Source organism: Typopeltis vanoorti, chromosome 3 (assembly GCF_054136105.1).
Source record: "Typopeltis vanoorti isolate ZY-2024b chromosome 3, IOZ_Tvanoo_1.0, whole genome shotgun sequence".
Taxonomy (NCBI): Eukaryota; Metazoa; Arthropoda; class Arachnida; order Uropygi; family Thelyphonidae; genus Typopeltis; species Typopeltis vanoorti.
Genome location: NC_143551.1, coordinates 159,675,543 through 159,694,865, shown reverse-complemented (window position 1 = coordinate 159,694,865; position 19,323 = coordinate 159,675,543). Strand labels below are relative to the sequence as shown.

Below are 19,323 nucleotides of genomic sequence, written 5' to 3'. Positions count from 1 at the left end.
CACATAGTTTTAAAACCGAATAAGAAACTCAAAGATTGGAATCAGAGAGTTTCATGCCGAATATAGTAAACTATAAAGTATCGGCGACCACTAGTGTGAGCTAATGCAAGTGACCCTAGTACGTAGTACAATACCGGGCAACTCGCAGCAAAGGCGGTAAAGTTCGGATCGCTATTCTTAGGTATTTTCCATAATGTAAAAACACATTTCCTAGGAAATGTATGCTGTTATTACATTATGAAAGGTATTTTACACTAGGAAAGGTATTTTCCATAATGTAAAAACACATTTCCTAGGAAATGTGTTTTTACATTATGGAAAATACGTAAGAATAGCGATCCGAACTTTACTGCCTTTGCTGCGAGTTGCCCGGTATTGTACTACGTACTAGGGTCACTTGCATTAGCTCACACTAGTGGTCGCCGATACTTTATAGTTTACTATATTCGGCATGAAACTCTCTGATTGCAATCTTTGAGTTTCTTATTCGGTTTTAAAACAATGTGGGATTTAATATCCCCTTAATTTAAATAATGTTTATATCGCCGAAATGAAGCTTATTATCTCTTTATATTTAAGTAATCTGACAATATATTTAGCCGTTGGCAAGTTAGAGATATCTGGTCCAGGGTTACAGGTACGTTGCAGTAAATGCGCAAATCTATATCAGTAAGTTTCAATTTGTGCAGCTTCGACTTAGGCAGGATTTTCTGCCACAATCTCCACTGGATATCTGAATTTGGTTTAATATTTCCGGTCTCGTGTGTGTGTGTGTGGGGGGGGGTCCACTGAAAGTTGAATAGTACATGTGGCTGTCGAAAGGTAGATGCAAATAGGAGTGCCGGATGCAGTGGCATTGGCCAGTGATATATTTTCCTGTGACAGATGAGTAACAGAGATACTAAGCAATGCTAATTGGAAAGTCGGTATATTTGCTTGTAAAGTTCTGATGGGGTGACACGCAATTATGCAGTCTGTGAATTACATTAAACTATTTTAGTAAATAAATATCCGAAAGAAATTTCTATAGTTTGTCTAATTTATTTTTGCATTTCTCTCTATTTATAGAGAGGCACACGCTGAACATATTTCAATGTAATTCAATGAATATCTGTGTGATTTTTTCATTTTCTTCGTTTTTTATTCCAATCTCCTGGAATAAAAACCTCGATTGGAATGATCCAGTCTAGAAAGCAAGAAGTATTTATGAGAGGCTTTGTTTTGAAATTGACTTGCATGGTGTCTTAAGAAGGCATTTTGTCTTCCTTAAAACAACAAAAAAAAATAAATAAAGCGTATGAGTTTTTCTGGACAGAGAAACTGCCCATTTTAGTTAGGCAGGACATAACAGACAGGAGTAATCGTTCTTTCCATAACAAAATTAAATTTATAAGTAATCAAAATGCTTAGACGCAACATAGTAAGCCTAATATGTAAAAGGAAGATCGAATTTATGTATTTTATTTATAAACACTACTCCAATCACGTTATATATCCCAAATCCGCGCAGCCATAGAATACTCTTCTCGCATTCGGGTTTACCCACTGCAGGTTTGCACTCTCTCAGAATAATATACTTTAATAGATGACCATTTCTCATAGAGGCTTTCTGTTTCTGCATTATGTATTTTATATGTATTTCTATTGACACTGAACCGGCAACCACCATTTCTCCACCTTCCTTTTACCATAGACAAACATGGGCAGCTGCCAGTCAACATCCATATGAGGTTCGATTCCAAACTATCCGAACCAACTTCTTATGACAAAGAATGTTAAGGGCTATGAGAACTTTTATGAATCCAAATAAATATGTAGATGATTTTTATCGGGTATATGTCACATGTATTCTCGTTTGTATTGCAAGAACATAAGGGTTGGATCCGGATCCCTTTAGTTATTAATTATACAGTATAACATTTTAGCCAGCAATGGGATATGTTTGGAAAAATTGGTTCTCCGGAAAAATATAGAAAAACGTAGTATGATTTTCTACTAGAATTTCGTGTGTTTGAAGTATTACTATATCGTAGATATTTCAGGGATATTCTGGAAATTTATTTCAAATAATAAAATTGATTTTAATGTAAATATTATTTACAATTCTTTCAAGTATTTATTTTGGGATGGCGCAGTTATAATTTGTCAATTTACTAAGAGAGTGTAAGTCCAACGAGTCATGAGAAACAGTTCCGTTAAAGGTTTTGCGTGACGTCATAAACTTACAATATTAATTGTTATTTCATTTAAAATTAAATAAGCAGAATGGAATGAAAACTATGGATTCAGGACATGATGATGCACGCGTAATCAACGAATAAGAATGTTAATATCGCGAAACAGTTATATTATTTTGTCATTATTGACAGTGAATAAATTCCTTTGGAAATTCAAAATATTATAATGATAGCAAAAAAGAAAAATTAACTGGAGAAAGAGAATTAATGAAATCCCATTACTTAAAACATTCTACAATAGGAATTTCTTGGATAATTTGTAGGCTGTAGGAAATTTCAAAATAAACGTTCTCTAAATTGAATTATTTAAGCAATTTCTCCTTCTCGATAAGGCAGATGTGTTAGTCTTTAAATACTTCTGTTTTAAAAAGAAGAAGAAGAAGAAGAAGAAACGATGGTTGTCAATGAAACTTTAAGACAATAAAACTAAATGTTGAGAAATGTTCTTGAATAATTACATTATTCATAATCTTAATTTAACAAGAATAATTTAAGAAGCTTAGTTTATGATTTTATGGTTTAGTTGTTATTGTGGCAAAAGCAATAAGGCTTAGAAAACAATCTATGTATTATATCTGTGAATTGCATATTCTTCGGCCAGTTATTTTGTTTTGCACGAACTGAAAAAACGAGTTTTCGGGATGAAAAGTTGTGCAACGTCCATTTCATTCTTGTTAACTCACCTTAAAAAGTCCTGATAATTTTTTTTCTCATCCTGGATGAATTCTAACTCAGATCTGAAGAAATGTGGCAAAGATAGGGAGAAATCGCAAAAGGCAGTGCTCCATTCTATTGAGTGAAAGAGAGGACAACTATAAAATCTACCCAGAAAATGCAAATGGACAGTACATAGTCTTGAAAGACGATTTCAATACTTATGAGGTAATAAAGATAGCTGTTTTGAATATTTTCCGTGCTCGCATTTGGCCCACAGTGCAGGGTTTCAAGAAATGTATCCGAGAATGAAAACAAAGGACAGAATAATAATGAAAGAAAATTTAATGCCTGAGTTTGAAATTTATCCCTAAATAATGGTTGCACGTGTAACCCTAAATTTATTTTTAGAAGAATGCTTAATTATCAGAGAGAAAATATCTGTAAAATTATTCTAATAAACAATCCCTGTGGAAATACTTCCTCAAAAAACAGGCTTGTAACAGAAAATGAAGGTCTGCTCTAGATAAGAAGTGGGAATAACAAGTAATAGGAGGAGCCGATGGTTAACCTAATTACTACCTTTTAAACCGAATTTTTTTTAAAAAAAAAAAGCCTATTGAAAGACGCAATTTCTGCTTTGGATACGGTATTTTATATAGATTTTAGAAAAATCTAGAATTCTTTGGAACCGCTGATCCCGTAAAAATATGGGATTTTTAGAGGAAAGTCTCATTCTATGGGGGAGGGGTCCGAACAAGTCAGTGAGAAACTAGCATTTTTGGATGCCGTAGATACGATATATTTAGTTTCGAACAGTTTAAATTGTATTTATCTGTCTTTCTAAATAGAGAGATATGATATCATTATGAAAGGTGAATAGAAATTTAGCGTAGCAGAAAAATAGATTATTGTTGGGATCAAAGCAAAGAAATCCATATTCTAAATATTAGTTGTATCCGAGGTTCCAAAATCGTATCAAATATAAATAGAATTTCTTCTTCTTTTCAGGAAGGGGTTTTAAAGGGGGCAACTAAATATAGTTAAATACATCTCAATAATATAAAAAGTACAATATAGTAAAAGGTAACCCAAACACGAATTAATTTCGGAGAATCAAATGGCATTTTTCCAATTAAAAAATCAAAGTATTTTCTAATGTGAAGATAATCTTAAGATTCTTTTCATTGTAATTCCGCGAAAAAGATTAAAAGGGAAGACTAAGTTGAGAAAATCTGTAGAAATATTCACCGAAACTAATCGTAGTCATTTTTTCCCATTTCAATTTTCATGTATTTTCTATTTATTCCCAAAAGTGTCAGGAGAAACCGGTAAAAATAAGGACTTTAATAATTAACAAGAAAGCATTACACTTGAGCATGTGGTAGGTTTATACTCAGCATTTGCAAAAGTATCTCCGTATGCGCAGACTCGAGGGTGAAGCTACAAAGGCCATTCTACTTAAGTTCAAATTCCGTCTAGAATCCAAGAAATATTTACGAGGGCTTATCAATCAAGCGGAATTCTAAGCAAGCCAAAACAAAATCTTACGCATTCCTATGAGCAGCACTATTCATAAAGAAACACTTAGAGTTGAGTTTCAAGTTAGTTGCTTACTTTGTTATGTCAAATAACATTAATGAGAAAAGTATGTGTGGGATTCAGTCAAGATAAGAATTAGAACTGAAATGAGACTGAAAGAAATAGGAACAAGATGGAAAGCAATAGCGAAGTTAGTAAAATAAAATAAAATGAAATTAGCAAGATCACCTAATCTTTGAGAGAGATAACAATATTGCCTCTGGGGTAAAAAAGGATTCCATAGCACTGGAAACCAGTTTCAAGCTACACCGTTACCTCGATGAGAGTCAGCATCCAGTATCAGAATATTTTTCGGGGAGGAAAATCTAAAGTAGAAGAAGCGATAGACGGCATTAGGTTATTAAATGATGGCTGAAAGTTTTGTTAAATCTTTAATGGAAATGCGCGCAGCTCTGTCAACGTTTTCAGTATAAGTTAAACAAAAAAGGAAACCAAAGGCAATTATGAACTTTCAGAGAAATTTGGTAAGTAGAGAGAACTCTTGCGGAATATCAATATTTGGACAAATACAAATTGAAAAAAGGTTATGGGATTGGGAAAATTAAGTTTCAGAGCAATACTTGTTTGTATATAACTAGAATAGCTAGAAATTATTTTGAGTCCAAATAGTTAGGCACTGTCTTACATTGGGAAAGGTATGCATTTTCGAAGGCATTTTATAGCATAATCAGAAAACACTGCAGCTTCATTAAAACAAAGGGCAAAAAATCGACTTAGTATAGCAAGTTTTGTTGAAAGTAGGCGCTACTATCTCTTATCCTTACACGATAGAGCCCAAAGACTCGTGTTATGAAGCATTACAGTATTATACTGTAGTCACTGCATTCCAGATTTGTATCTCCAGTGTATAAATGGTTCGAATAAACAATATTATTTATAAAAGGTCCATAAAACGAAGGCTGTTGAAATTTCTGGACTCTTTTGATGGCCATAATCATTTTAAAATTTTTAACCTTAAAACATCTACCCTACAGAAATAATTGCAATAGGTAGAATATTAGTTGTGTTCCAGAAGCTATTATTGCCAACAAAAAGTATCTTATTAGAACATTTTAGTAGAAGCTCATGATGAAATGTACGGGTAAATAGAAGATATAAAAATGATGCAGATGCTCTTCTGCATCATTCCCTTTATGTGCATGTCTTCAAGACATGCACATAAAGGGAATGTGGGTATGCGTCATATTCAGTCTGAACTAAAATGGGAAGCAGAGATCAAGCATAATGGTAACTTAAAAATTAAAAAATAATGAAAAGGATTTTCACACTCTAAGCAATATGTGTAATGCAATATTACACAAAAAACACTGCGTAAATTGACATTTACGTGTACAATGTTTGGACTTACTACACCATTCAGAGACATCATTGTGTATTCTCACAATAAACTCTATACTTGGGTTGTTAAGTTGTATACTTTAGTTTTTAAGGCCCAAATGCGATTCCAATTCTAAGAAGCGTCTACTTTCTCCTAACCTTTCTTCCTATCCACTGTACTGGTATATTACATGATGAATAACCTCATGTGTCCAGGAATACTATAAAAGTCTATTTTGCAAGGAAGGAAGCGATTCCAGTTTCCAGGAATAAAAAACATCTGTCACCACTCTTCATTTGAAAAATATTAATAAATGTTCCAAGTAAAGGGAACGAGGTGATGTTATTAATCATCATTGATGCGACTTTGAGTAATCATGAACACAAAAACGTTACTGTTTAAATGCCAAACAATTTCATTACAGTGTTTTAGATCCACTATATTTTATATGTTTCCTTTAAAAGTGCCAAGAATTTCTTATTTTTAACCTTGTCTAATTGAAAAATCTTATGGAAAAACATAATTAATTATTTCTATATGGAATATAAATAATACACCAAATCCCTTATTTATATACTAAAAAGTAAGGTGCAATACACATATTTAAATTAATATTTCGGAATATCATACAAGTGTTCAAAATAAGTGATGTACTTGTAGTATTAGTCTAATAATTATTTTTGATCGAGTTCGCAAATTGAAAACAAAAATCTTTTAAAACTATAAAATACGGTTAAATTGGAGTAATTAAAACAGCTTGAAAAAAATATTTATATGAGTGGGATGCTAAGAGAAAGTAGAATTGGAATTCATACTCGAATTCGTGCATTTAAGTAATTAATGAATTACTATTTTCATTGTAGCTGTATTAATATTAATTATAGCATATGTTTTTATATATTTGTATTCATTTTGTGCAAAACATCACATAAATAATGAATTGCAAACAAAAGAGGGGAGGAAGACAACTGAAAACAAATCAGATAACCCATTAAACTATGAAATATAAGACAGAGAACTAAAAGTTGCGTATCACCGGTCTACACACACACACACACACACACACACACACACACACACGAAAACGCTGTGTTTTACTCAAAACATCAAACCTAACCTACATTTTTCGTCTATAAATAAGCAGACTCAAGTTTTTCTTTCCCTTAACGTTAATGTCATTGCTTTATTGACTCTTTTATCCTGTTTGAAGTCTTATCAGCATTTCCCAAATGTCCTTTTCCGTTTCATGTTTCTATTTTTGAGCTCCGCATGTCATTTCTCATCTAGCCATCTCACGCTGACAAGTCAAGGTTAAATACATTAAATTACTTATACGGTACAAGTATACTGGATCGCAAATGTTTTTTCTTAATTGTGATATCAAAGTTAAATAATTATGTCAATAAAATTAAGGACAGAAATAAACGCACAGCCTTGGTAATATCAGATAGTCACTCAACAATTATGGCAGCTTGACCAAAATACATTTCTTTATATAAAGAAATGAATCTAATTTAAAAATATGTGTACCATTGATTTATCTCAGCAATCGTTCTGTCGATAAAAGACAAATAACGATCATTCTAATCGATGTACATTCCTTAGAACATAAAACACTAAATTGGCTGAGGATAACTCTTGATTATAAGTCTGAAAATGTTCTTTCAAAACATAATATTTGATTTCCGAAATGATTTATGACCAGCACAAAAAAAATTTAAACGAACTGTGTGTCTGAAAAACACATTGATTAGTACAATATGTCTGTACTGTCAAAAATACTAATTGTAAAATTCTGTAATTGTAAAATCCTAGTTTTTTATTCTCTGAGCTGCCGAAATTCTTCAAATTTTAGTGCCCTAAGATATTCACAGGTGCTCACCAGGTATCACCAGATTATCTTGTATATATCATGACAGAATTTAATCATCTAGGGTGCTTTGTAGTGCATTAGATATTATGAGATCGCAAGCAGTGATCATTCGCCTCAAAGGTCCTTCAAATCATTCGCTTGCATTAATCAAGATATCCTTACTATGCGATGGAACCCACTTTCCAAGGCCATTTTCCTATAAACTACTCATTTAGGAAGGATTTCGCTGAGTTGACAATTGGGGTAAAGGCTCCGTCATGACGAATGAAGTATTACATTCATTTACATACCACATATTAAGTTGTATGTAAATGCCTGTTGGTCCTGTTATTGTGGTTATGGTAACAACGACAACTAAATCATCGAATTTAATGTGCTCCAAGAGATAACGTGAGATTGCGTTTTTAAACGACTCCCAATCAACGAAAGGTTTTTAACATATGGTAGATTAGCACAGTACAGAAACCCATCTCCTACTTGAAGAATTATCCCAAAATCCCAAAATATCCATTCCCATGGCAGGAACCCAAACCCTGTTGGTTAGTAAGCCGATTCGCTAACTAAGCACGCACTAGGCAGGTGCATGTTCTTGTTATAGCTCGTGAATTTTTTTCACTTTCCCCAAATGTATTAAATGTCTCGGTGTAGGTGACTAAGAACGAACGGTGGCTTGAAAGACACCATCAAAAACCGTATGCATCATCACATAATGCATACTAAAATGACCCTGCATTAACATTTCTAGTCAGAACATGTGTTCCTCTTCGATAGTTTATCACTTGCACGTGTACCAACTACATCTGGTAAGCCATCACACTCTCACCTGCATCTTGCTTCTTTTATGCACAGTGTGGCATATGGTACTATACAATACTCAGTTCACCCCTGGCACGAATGGATTTAAATAAGAAAACGTTTATACTTTTGGGCTGTCCTGTCAAATAATGCGGGATTACTTTTGTTATCTTATTTGGTAAGTGATTTCTATAAATAAATTACCGGACAATAAATTCTCTGCCTTGTATTTCATTGACGATTCAGTATTAGTATATGTACCGCTCCAGTCAGTTGCATAACCGTGATAGTTACATTGGTCATTCAGGTGGAGTTTGAAAGGAACAAGTTGGATTTTATAATTTATGTAAAAATGCAATTTCAATCATTATTTTCTGGGATTGATTGACAGAAATAAACTGTTTCGTAAATATTAATGTTGTTCTTTGTAGATAAGTACTCATGATAGTAAACTCAAAGGTTATGATAGCACATATTTTAGTTTGCTCATGTTAGTATACTAAAGAATGAGTTACTCGAATAGGTAGATAGAATGTATTTTAAAATCTAAAATACATCATTTTACCTTGAATAAGTACAAGCCAAGTGACACGCAATTATGTGTCACAAATAGAACCGATCTGAGCTAAAAATTCAGATCTTTGATTTGGGTTCCAATAAATGGAATCGAGAATTCGTGTGCCTACCATCACTTGTTAGTTTCTGATTCTAGTGCAGCTTAATAATTATAAATCAAAATAAATCAACTAACGCCTTTTATTTTCTAATAGGGAGTAGGTGAGGCCTTTATACCCTATCTAGGTTTTGGAGACTGAGTGGGCAGTTCAATCTCCACTGGTAGCCAATCAAAGATAGCTGGCCCATGTCTATCACTAATTATAACAGCCACCGATGAAGCAAACAAGTGCTGCCATCACTTGGTACCTAACCCTAACTAGATATGTCACTGTCTGAAAGTTCCTTATGGTCACTCCGATGCTCGGTGATGTGATACACCAGGCCTCGCCATGTAGTCCTGTTGTTTGTTTTTTTCTGGCGGCCTCAACTCTCTGAAGATCAGTCACTCCACACATCATCTATCCATCTCATTGACGGTCTACCCCTTCCTCTTTTTTCAGGAACTTTACCTTCTATTACTGTTCTGAGAAGTCTCCCTTCCATCCTTTCTATGTGTCCAAAATATTTTAACTTTCTTCTGTCAGTATCCTTAAGAAGCCTTAAATCATCTTTTCTACTGATCTTTTCTAACACCCATTCATTTGTATGCCTTTCATATATGATATCCTCAGCAGCCTTCTGTAAAATCACATCTCAAAAGCGGATATCCGTTTCTTATCTGACTTCTTTAGGTTCCAAGTCTCACATCCACTAGTCGTTGTTGGAAAAACAACGCATCCAAAATCCTCAACTTTGTTCCCATGGAGATAGAGCCATCCTTCCAGATTTTAGACCTGTCTCTGACTGTTGTTTTAGCCATTCCTAACCTTCCTCTGACGTCTTCTGAACAGCAATTCTTACATTAATAATGGATCACAGGTACTCAAACTTGCTGAGTTCAATTCTTTCTCCATTAAGGTACACTTGTTTCTCATGAGCTTCTCTGTTTGTATTTACTTTGAGAACCATAATAATTGTCTTGCTAGGATTGAGATGAAGTCCTCTGTTATTACTGATCTTGTTAACTTTGTCAAGAATTTATCCTAGTTCTTCCATGTCATTGCAAAGGAGTACTGTATCATCAGCATACTTCAGATTACTGATCAATCTACCTCCTATTCTAATTTCTGTCCTGAGCTCATCGAATGCTTCACGAATGATAGCCTGGCCTTCGCATATATACTAAACAAGCGAGGAGAAAGTAAACATACTTGCCTAACTCCTTTTCCAACTTGAAGCCAGTCAATCCAACATCTGCTCTTACCGTGGCTTTTTGCTCCCTGTACAAGTTGGCTATCAACCTGATAATGGGTTGAGGAAAGCGCATTATTTCATTACTTCCCGCAGTTTTACATGCTCAACACAGCCAAAAGCTTTAGAGCAGTCTAAAAAACACATTACCAGAGGGAGTCTGAATTCTATATATTTTTCTATGATCTGCCTAAGGCAAAGGATGGGATCTCTGGTACCCTTGCCTTTCCTAAATCATACTTGTTCCTTGGGCATCTCTGCCTCAACTTTGGCCTCAATCCTATTCAGCATGATCTTCAATAAAATTTTGCTTGCATGAGATAGAACTACTAGCTCTATGGTTCTTGTATGCCTTCATATCACCTTATGTAGTGGTATGAAAACCGACTTCTTCCAGTCTCTAGGCGATGATCCTGTCTTTCATATCATTGCAAAAAAAAATCAATCTATGAAACAATCTTATACCTCCGTCCCATGTGGCCTTTTAATTAACTCTTCTGGGATTTCATCTGCACCTGGGGCCTTAATCTGCTTAACTGCTCTTTCATGCCTAAGTGGAGGAGGTTCCAAATCAAAATTTTCCTGGTGAGAGGGCTCCACATTTTCTTTATCCACTCTGCTGTACAGTTGCTCACTATTCTTTCCATCTCTTTTTGACTTCCAGTATTTTCTTATTCAGATATTTTTATAAGACTTTTCGTGTAAGTTGAACACAACGCAAACGAAACTTTGATGCTGTCAAAACTCATAAAAAATAATTACATTAAAAATACATTAAAGAATCCTTTGTTGATGGAAAAGCAATTCAACCTAAAAAAATCAACTCAACTATTAATAGCTTGAAAATGTTAACATTTCTAAGATATTAACGTAGTTTCTGTTATAATTCCACTCATTTCTCAAATTGGTTCTGATGCACATTTCTTTAAGAATGTATTCTATAACGTAAGAGCTGTTTCATTCTTATTAATAAAGATTAGCACAGTACCAACTATAAATTAAAGTAACCGTTGTTAAAATCCTATTGCTCATTATAGCATAATGGTTATTTAATGGTTATTTAGAAATAACAACAGGGTTTGTTGTCGAAATTCTGGTATTATTATTTAATAAACAATTGTCAAATTTTTCTTTACTTTTCTTTGTGGAATCTAAAGCTCTCAAATGGCATTACAAAAAAAAAAACGTAAATAAAATGTGAAGACATTGTTCAAATGTGTCTGTAAATACAATGCATTTTGTTGAGAAACTATGAAGTATAACTATTCTTGTTAGCATGTTTAATGCTATTTGAAGTAAAATTTCCTGAATTGTTCCTAAATCTGCAGCTAACTTTATCATACAATTTATAAGGAATCTAAATAATGACTATTTTTTAAACAGCGTGTATATCTTTGGAGAGTACTCAGCAACTTAATGTTCAATGACCACTAGTAGTTATATAGTCAAATAGGCGTAATAGGAATGCATCATCTTGCTCACCGAAGCATGTCCAGTTAGCTAAGTGTTGGAACACATTCAAATTCCTGCTTATGAATTCCATACAGAAGCCTAAGCGATCTCGTTGAATGCTGATTCTGATCCGTCAGCACTAAAAATGGCAGCACTTTACAAAGAGCTGGACGTCACCTCACCCATTTAATGCGACACTTTCTATCCTTTGCCAGATACATCTTCAGAATTAAGAGCACTGACCTTACGCTCTCAGTAGAAGCAATGTCATCATTATTTGAGTTGCTTTCTTGTCACGCACGCTACTCTGTAACTCTAAATGCTATTCAAAGAAGCAAACTACGTGTATTAACACTCCTGTGGCTTTTTAATAATTTACCAACAGTTGTAACATGTTCTGAGAATCATATCTCTTAAATTCAGCTACTTTCTTTCAGGTTCAAAGATGACAAATTTCAACCCCGAAACCATAAGGCGATGATTTTCTTTTGAAGAATAGCATGTGAGGTAAGATGCAGTTCATATCCTCGAACTTTAAATGTGAATTTCTACAAAGCAATGTCTGCAAGGAAACATTTTATGTTGGATGCATTGTCGATGCTAAATCCCAATGGGTTTATAAACTATATCTTAATGTTTGAATATTTTTCCAGGACATTATTCATATCCAGAGCTTAGGAATGTTTCGAAAAATTCAAAAGGTGTATCACTTTTTTTTCGAATTGTTAACAAGTTTATTTAAACCAGCATAAAAATGGAACACGTCTTCATTGAGATTCTTGAATCATTTATGTGATTCAAGTTTGTTTAGTGGCAGTTCTTTTCACAGCATTTCCCCGCAGGGAATGATGTAAAACTTATTATTAATTGTAATGCAAACTGTAGAATTTAATAAGATGAGTAAGTTGAAATTGATTTTAAACCCGATCAAAATTCCATGATTTGTTATTTGTGACAAATGGTTAAGCATAATTTTTAATAGTTATATAAATAAAATTTCATTTAATAACCACTGTGATTATCATAACGAAAACTGGTCCAATGTACGTAAATAACACTATTGCTTTAGTTTAATATAAACTTTTGGATAAATTCGTTATATTTCTAATACGGCCACTCCTCTAATAAAATTTAACAATGAAACGAGTGCGGAGTAAAATAAAAAAAAAAGGTAAAATAGAGGAGTGGAAGGACCTGTGTGTGAATAGACACAAGTAAACCTATATCTGAAGAAACGAGTCTTGAGAGAGTTGTTTTAATAATATATTCTCATACATTGATACTGGATATCACACCAACTGGAGAGAGAGAGAGAGAGAGAGAGAGAGAGAGAGAGAGAGAGAGAGATCGTGTGTTTTGGAAGTAGGAAGTGGTTAAGGAGTGCAGTCTTCGCGGATAGTAGTGATATGATACACCTGTTTATCGATATTTTTCAGCACTGAACTTGGTAAGTCTTTCTCAGTTGTGGTTGTCCGATTGGTTTTCCTCTGGGTACTCAGGCATAAACTAACCTCGAATACATCTCTTAATGCTGGTGTTACTGCAAGTAAGTTGTCGGGATAGTATTATGTCGTTACTAGTGCTTTTTATCAGCTAACCAGTTGGTGTTCTTGCAATGCAGCGAATAGCGGTGATTAGCTTTCTTCATACCAATGATGAAATATGCTGCAGAAAGTTGAGAAAGAATTATTCGTTTTTTTATATTTTCCCCAAACCCCTAATTTCTTTATATTAATAAAAACATTTATATTTTTCGACTGTTTTTTAAGTTGCCCCAGCGTCATAAGATATCGCTGGCCCTTTCTGTTCATCAATGTTTTGGAACCAGTCTGAATTTAGAAAGCGCACTGACGTAGTTATTATATATAGATCTAATTTTACTGAACGATTTTATGGTGATTTTGAATGTTTTACCTTCAACATTTATTTATAATGGCACAAAAATAAACTGGTTGACTATTTCTTTCATAAAGCAGTGATTCAAGACATACTCTGTTATAACTGTAAAACTTAGGAAAATTATTCTGATCATTATTAAATAAATGATAATAAACAAATAATAAATTAATAATAATATCACAATTATCAACATCACTAAATAGCATCCATCGTCGCTTAATTTAGCCAGAAGCAAAATTACAACAACTGAAATACGAGATAATTACCCTAATATTGTAAGAATTATATAATAATATTAATTCTATTTTACTTAGTATTACTTAGAGACCGTCTTCTAAGACCATGATGAGGACGTATGTTGAATCAATCGAAGAACACACTCAACAGCGCATGTTCTTTGGCTGATTTGTTTATACGGGAGGGGGAAAACAGAAGCCCTCCATCTCCTAATAAGACAAACAGACAATAAATTCATAAACGTCTATTTTTTCAGATGAAAGCACATCAGTGATATTTAGAAACGTGTGGACTAAATACGGAGCTCCATTTGGTAACACTAAGATATGTTCGAACAAGTACAATGTTTGACTCATTTCACACTTCAATTGCAGACCTAATATATTTGTATGTTGTTGCTAACTATACATTACCGAAAGCTACAGTCGGATACATTTTATAAGTGCTACTTTAAAAAGCGCCAAAACCATTAAACAGAATCTGTAGTAAACACGTTAAACATGTCTCTTCTTAACAAGGATGAGACATCGTTACCGAGTATCATTCCCAGCAGGAATAATGAATCATACCTTGGAACAAAAGTGACAAAGGTTCGCCTCAATGCGAAGATCATGACAGTACTAGAGATTCTCTCGGGAATTCCATGTTGTCTTTAATAACTATCGTCTTAAAGACAGAAGCAAGGATCTGTTAGAAGTGCATCTTTCTTACCAGTGTGAAATTTGATACATTTATAAAATTTAGATGAATACAAACAACCAAATTTATCCAAGAATTCAGACCCTATAGCCTTGATTACAGCCAAAGGAATTAAAGCTACAAAGGTCTCTATGTTATGTCTATGAAGAGCGATTTGCTCCGGCTAAACTGCCATTTTTGCGGTAGGACCATGGGATCATCTCTGCGTGAGACCTACAAATTCGTATTCAGTTGAAAAGTCCATTTAAAGATTCGTCATCCTAGATTTAAAGTTTTACCGACAAGTTTTGTTTGTTTGTTTGTTTGTTTCTTTGTTTGTTTATTAGAGTTAAGACAAGCCGCACACGTTAATTTTATCTCCTGGAATTCTAATTTTAAGATAACTCTAGATTAATAAAGAATAGTTGTCTGTAACAAAGAGTGATGAGTTGTATCTTTGGCTGTATTTATAGCGCTTTATTTCTGATTGCATTTGACCAATCTAAGCGAAACCATACAACCATGTAATTCGTAATTGGTGAAGTAGTTATGAAGATTTAAATAGCTTGGTTGAGCCTTTATTCAACCTCGAAATAGAATTAGCATATGAAAGATTAGTATAACCTAAGCTGATACTAAAAGTATGGATGACAGAAACTCATACTAAAACTAGTGAAGATTCGTCATCATCAGTATTTGTTTTGCTATTTTGCGAGTGTAGTTACCCTGCGAACCTGTCGTGATAGACAGCTAAACTTCTACAGTGTTGATATTCTAGTGAGTTCTTAATAGGATTACTAACGTCTAAGATCTCATGTCTTCTATACGTGTCGAAGAAAAATGTTTCGGTTGTTCATACGAACTTTCATGGTTTCCTCATACATAACATTTCTTCACCAATAAAAGTTTAGTTTAAATCTTGAAAACTAATGATGAATATAGAATGCTTTTATTGCAAAGCTATAATTAAAATTTGTATTTAATAACTTTTATTTTAAGAGATTTAAACAAATTTTGAATTAATTGGATAGTTTAAAGCGTAGCGTTTGAAGAGTAAACATTATACAGCTTGGATAAGGTTATCGTCTAAGTTATTCTATATGCACACTTATCTAAATGTTATTTTAATTTGTATGTGCGTTCATGCATGTGTGTGTGTGTGAAAATGCATACTTGAGAACACTTCAAAATTGTAGCGATATGAAAGGCGATAATTTTGTTCCATTGAAATCGAAAACATAAGTCTGTTCCTATAGAAAAAGCTTAGATATTTGATACAAAAATCGCCTATCGATTTATGCACACACACACACACACACACACACACACACACACACACACACACACACACACACACACACACACACACACACACACACACACACACACACACACACACAAATTTAAATTATAACTTGACTGTTGCATATTAATGAAGTGTACCTAGAAGTAAAAACAAAAATGTTTCTGATTTCTTTTAGTAGATACTGTTCATCATCTGGTTGTTTTGCTTTTTCTGTAACGATGATGTTCCACGATATTTTACTCACTTGCATTGGTTGGGAATGGGTGTTTTGAGTTAAAGCAGAAATAACTACGGCTAAGGAGGCCAGTAAATGACGTTTATTTGCGTATGTTATTCTCTCGGGTTTTCCTCTTTTGATAAATGAAATAACCAAAGTTTCGAGTAGGAAATGTCCTTCTGCATTTGATTAAGACCGGCTAACTCACCTTTCGTTAATGTACCTAGTAGTGAAGTCCATCAATTAGTAAATTGTAGTTTATTATGCAGACTCTGCATTTCTGTATTGGTATTGCATGAATAGGTAATGCACTTTCTCCATATAAAAGTTAGATTACGATCTGGATGTTTTAAAATACCTAGTGTAATACCAAATGACAATCATATACTTTGATTAAAAAGAATGAAGTTAAAAATTTTGACCTTGCTAAGAGAAGTTTGTGGATTTGGGGAAAGTATGCTCATTTAACTGGAAATAATCTGTGCTGAGCAAGCAAGTTATTATTCTTTTGTAAGTCCAGAAATATACAAAGGTATGAAGAACAGTACCATAAAGTGAAAGAATAAATTCTTGTGGTCATCATATATTCTTCCTCAAGGCTATCGTGTAGTATCGTAAGAAGAAAACAGTAAGTCTTGCTTCTTCTTGTAACGTTTGATCAATAATTCATTCAGTGTGAGTCGAATATAATATTAAGTTTACCAGACAACCCGCATGATCAGAAAGAGTTTCTGCATAACTTCTCTTAGAGAATTGTGGGCTAAGCATAGCATAGCATTAAGCTAGTATGTTTGTACGCGACTATTTTCGTTTAACTACTTATTATATTTCATATTATTATATATTTGACATATTATTATTATTTTTATTTCAAAAAGTTATTATTATTCTTTCACTCTTTTAACAGAAGATATCAGTCTGTCCAATGAGACAGGGGCATCGACTTAAGAAATTACTTTATTCCTAATACTCAGTGAGGTAAACGTAACATCACAAAAATATGTAGGAATCCGGATTTATGATGAGAGGGTGGAGCGCCGGAAGAAAATTAACTCAACACCACAACTTCAGAACAGCTAATTCAGTTCTGAAGAATAAAAACAGCAGTAAGGGAGTCGTTACTTATGTTACTTACGTTGCTTATGTTATATACTTTGATTGTTAGAGTAAAACTAAAGTACAATTAAAGAAATATTTAATTGTACTTTAGTTGTACTTCACTTGGATATCTTATTTGTTAAACGTTCACAATACACTTCATTATATTTTCATAAAAGTACTTTGAAATAAACAAAAATTAAAATTAATTATTTATCTAAAATAATAATTTTTAACAAGTTTCCCCTTTAAGAAATACACCCTTTAAATTAACGACTGCTATTTAAACAAATAATCTTTTCCTTCCCGTTTTGAATGTTTTGCCTCTTTTGTTGTCTCTTATCATCGAAATAAAATATTGGTTACGAACAGAAAGCTTTGTTAACGAATACCAAATTGTTTAACGACTGCACTCCATGACAATGGCTCATCCTCCTTAGCTACAGAAGTTTCCTATATTTAGTAGAAAAATAAAATGTTAAAGTAGCAAGTGGCTTAATTTTCTTTACGGTAGAAGAAGCTTAGACTGAATTACAGTAACCGTTTTCTTTCCCGAAGCAACTTTCCGCGATAGTAAAGCAAAACTTACCATGCCATAAAGAGCGATTCATGCCTGACAAATCTTCCATATTTCACAATGACGTGCATGGCTTAATCGCTAAGTTTTCTATTAGCAAACCGAACTTGTCTATTGATAGAACCAGATGGCGTAATTGCGTGACCTTAGTGTTATTTATGTGTCATTAGGAAGTACGGACGAGATGGCGGTGTGCTTATCTTAACGAAAGTTGGGCGCGTACTGCCCATGCAGAAGTAAGCTGGTATGGAACGAAAATATGGTCCGATCTTACGGGCGTCATTTCTCTGCAGACGGGATTTGGTTCGAATGACTGATGGTTATCCAAACGGGGTGACCCTGATTTCATTGATCGATTGTTAAATACTGTTTGTGATAAAAGTGTCTACCGGCAAGTGTCGGGAATCGATTGGAAGGAATATTTTTAGAATCATGTACATCAAGGTTTGGTGAGGCAAGCAAACACGAAGTTACTGAAAAAACTCTTCCCTATTGGAGCAATTCATTCAGATATTCTTATAGTATTAACTGTTTATAAAGAGTTATAAGATAAATCTCTATATTTATTTTGGAAGATTAATATTCTTAAAGTAATTCATTAATAATTGACTTTATTTTAATTATTTTTTAATTATTTTCTTATTTAGAACATACACCTGTTAGATAAACTAATCTTAAATATACAAATAAAAGAGAAATTCTGCATTTCAAGTTTAGCTTTTAACTTTTAAAATGTTAAAAACGTTATACTGCTTTTGTACTTATTTTTTGTTTGATTCATATTTTATATTTCATTTCATTTTAAAATATAAAAATTAATACTTCATTAAAAATAAAAAGTAATATTTAATTTAATTTAAAAATATAAAAGTTAATAAGTGTTGCAAAATAATCGTTTCGAAAACAGCGCCATTAGAAATTAAAGTTTGGTAATCACTGTTACACAACTAACTTAAAGTAACGCCAAATAAATAACAGAGCATGTCTCAAAGCACTTAACGGAGTTAGAAAATTGCAGCCTTTATTTTTAATATACCTTTATCGATTAAAAAAAAAACGAATGCAATGTGTTTGATATGCTCACATAAGATTAAATACATTCTGAGATGAAGGCACAAAGCTCGTGTAGGAAGGGGGATATGATTACGACCACAATATCCCAGTATTATATTTATTAATGACTTTTAAAAAAATAGATTGTATGTGTGTACTCGCTTAATGGAAACCAGAAAGTAATTATAATTTAAATAAGGAGATTATTTCAGCCATCAGATGTACATTACCAAGTAAAAAGATGGTAACTATCATAACACCAAAAGTTGTGCAGTTGCACTTTTCTGATGATTCACTAATTTAAAACTTCATTCAGTTATTCATTTCTAAACTTGTTACCGAATAAATAGATGATAAAATAATCAGTGCCCATACTTAAAATTAAACTTTACTGCAAGCTCGTTGAATAATATTTCAAC

The 19,323-nt window shown here is 33.2% G+C and overlaps 1 protein-coding gene across 3 annotated transcripts in view; it reads left to right on the top strand.

Annotated features, from left to right (window-relative positions):
- The window catches only part of LOC150108703 (protein turtle homolog B-like), a 213,518-nt gene that overhangs the window by 82,924 nt on the left and 111,271 nt on the right, over positions 1-19,323 (top strand). For 2 of the 3 annotated variants that reach the window (XM_090416172.1, XM_090416169.1), the window contains exon 2: positions 12,277-12,346. The exons of the other annotated variant lie outside the window; for it this stretch is intronic. The gene's annotated coding sequence lies outside the window, so the exon portion shown is untranslated. The remainder of the gene's footprint in view (positions 1-12,276; positions 12,347-19,323) is intronic. 3 annotated transcript variants of the gene reach the window in all.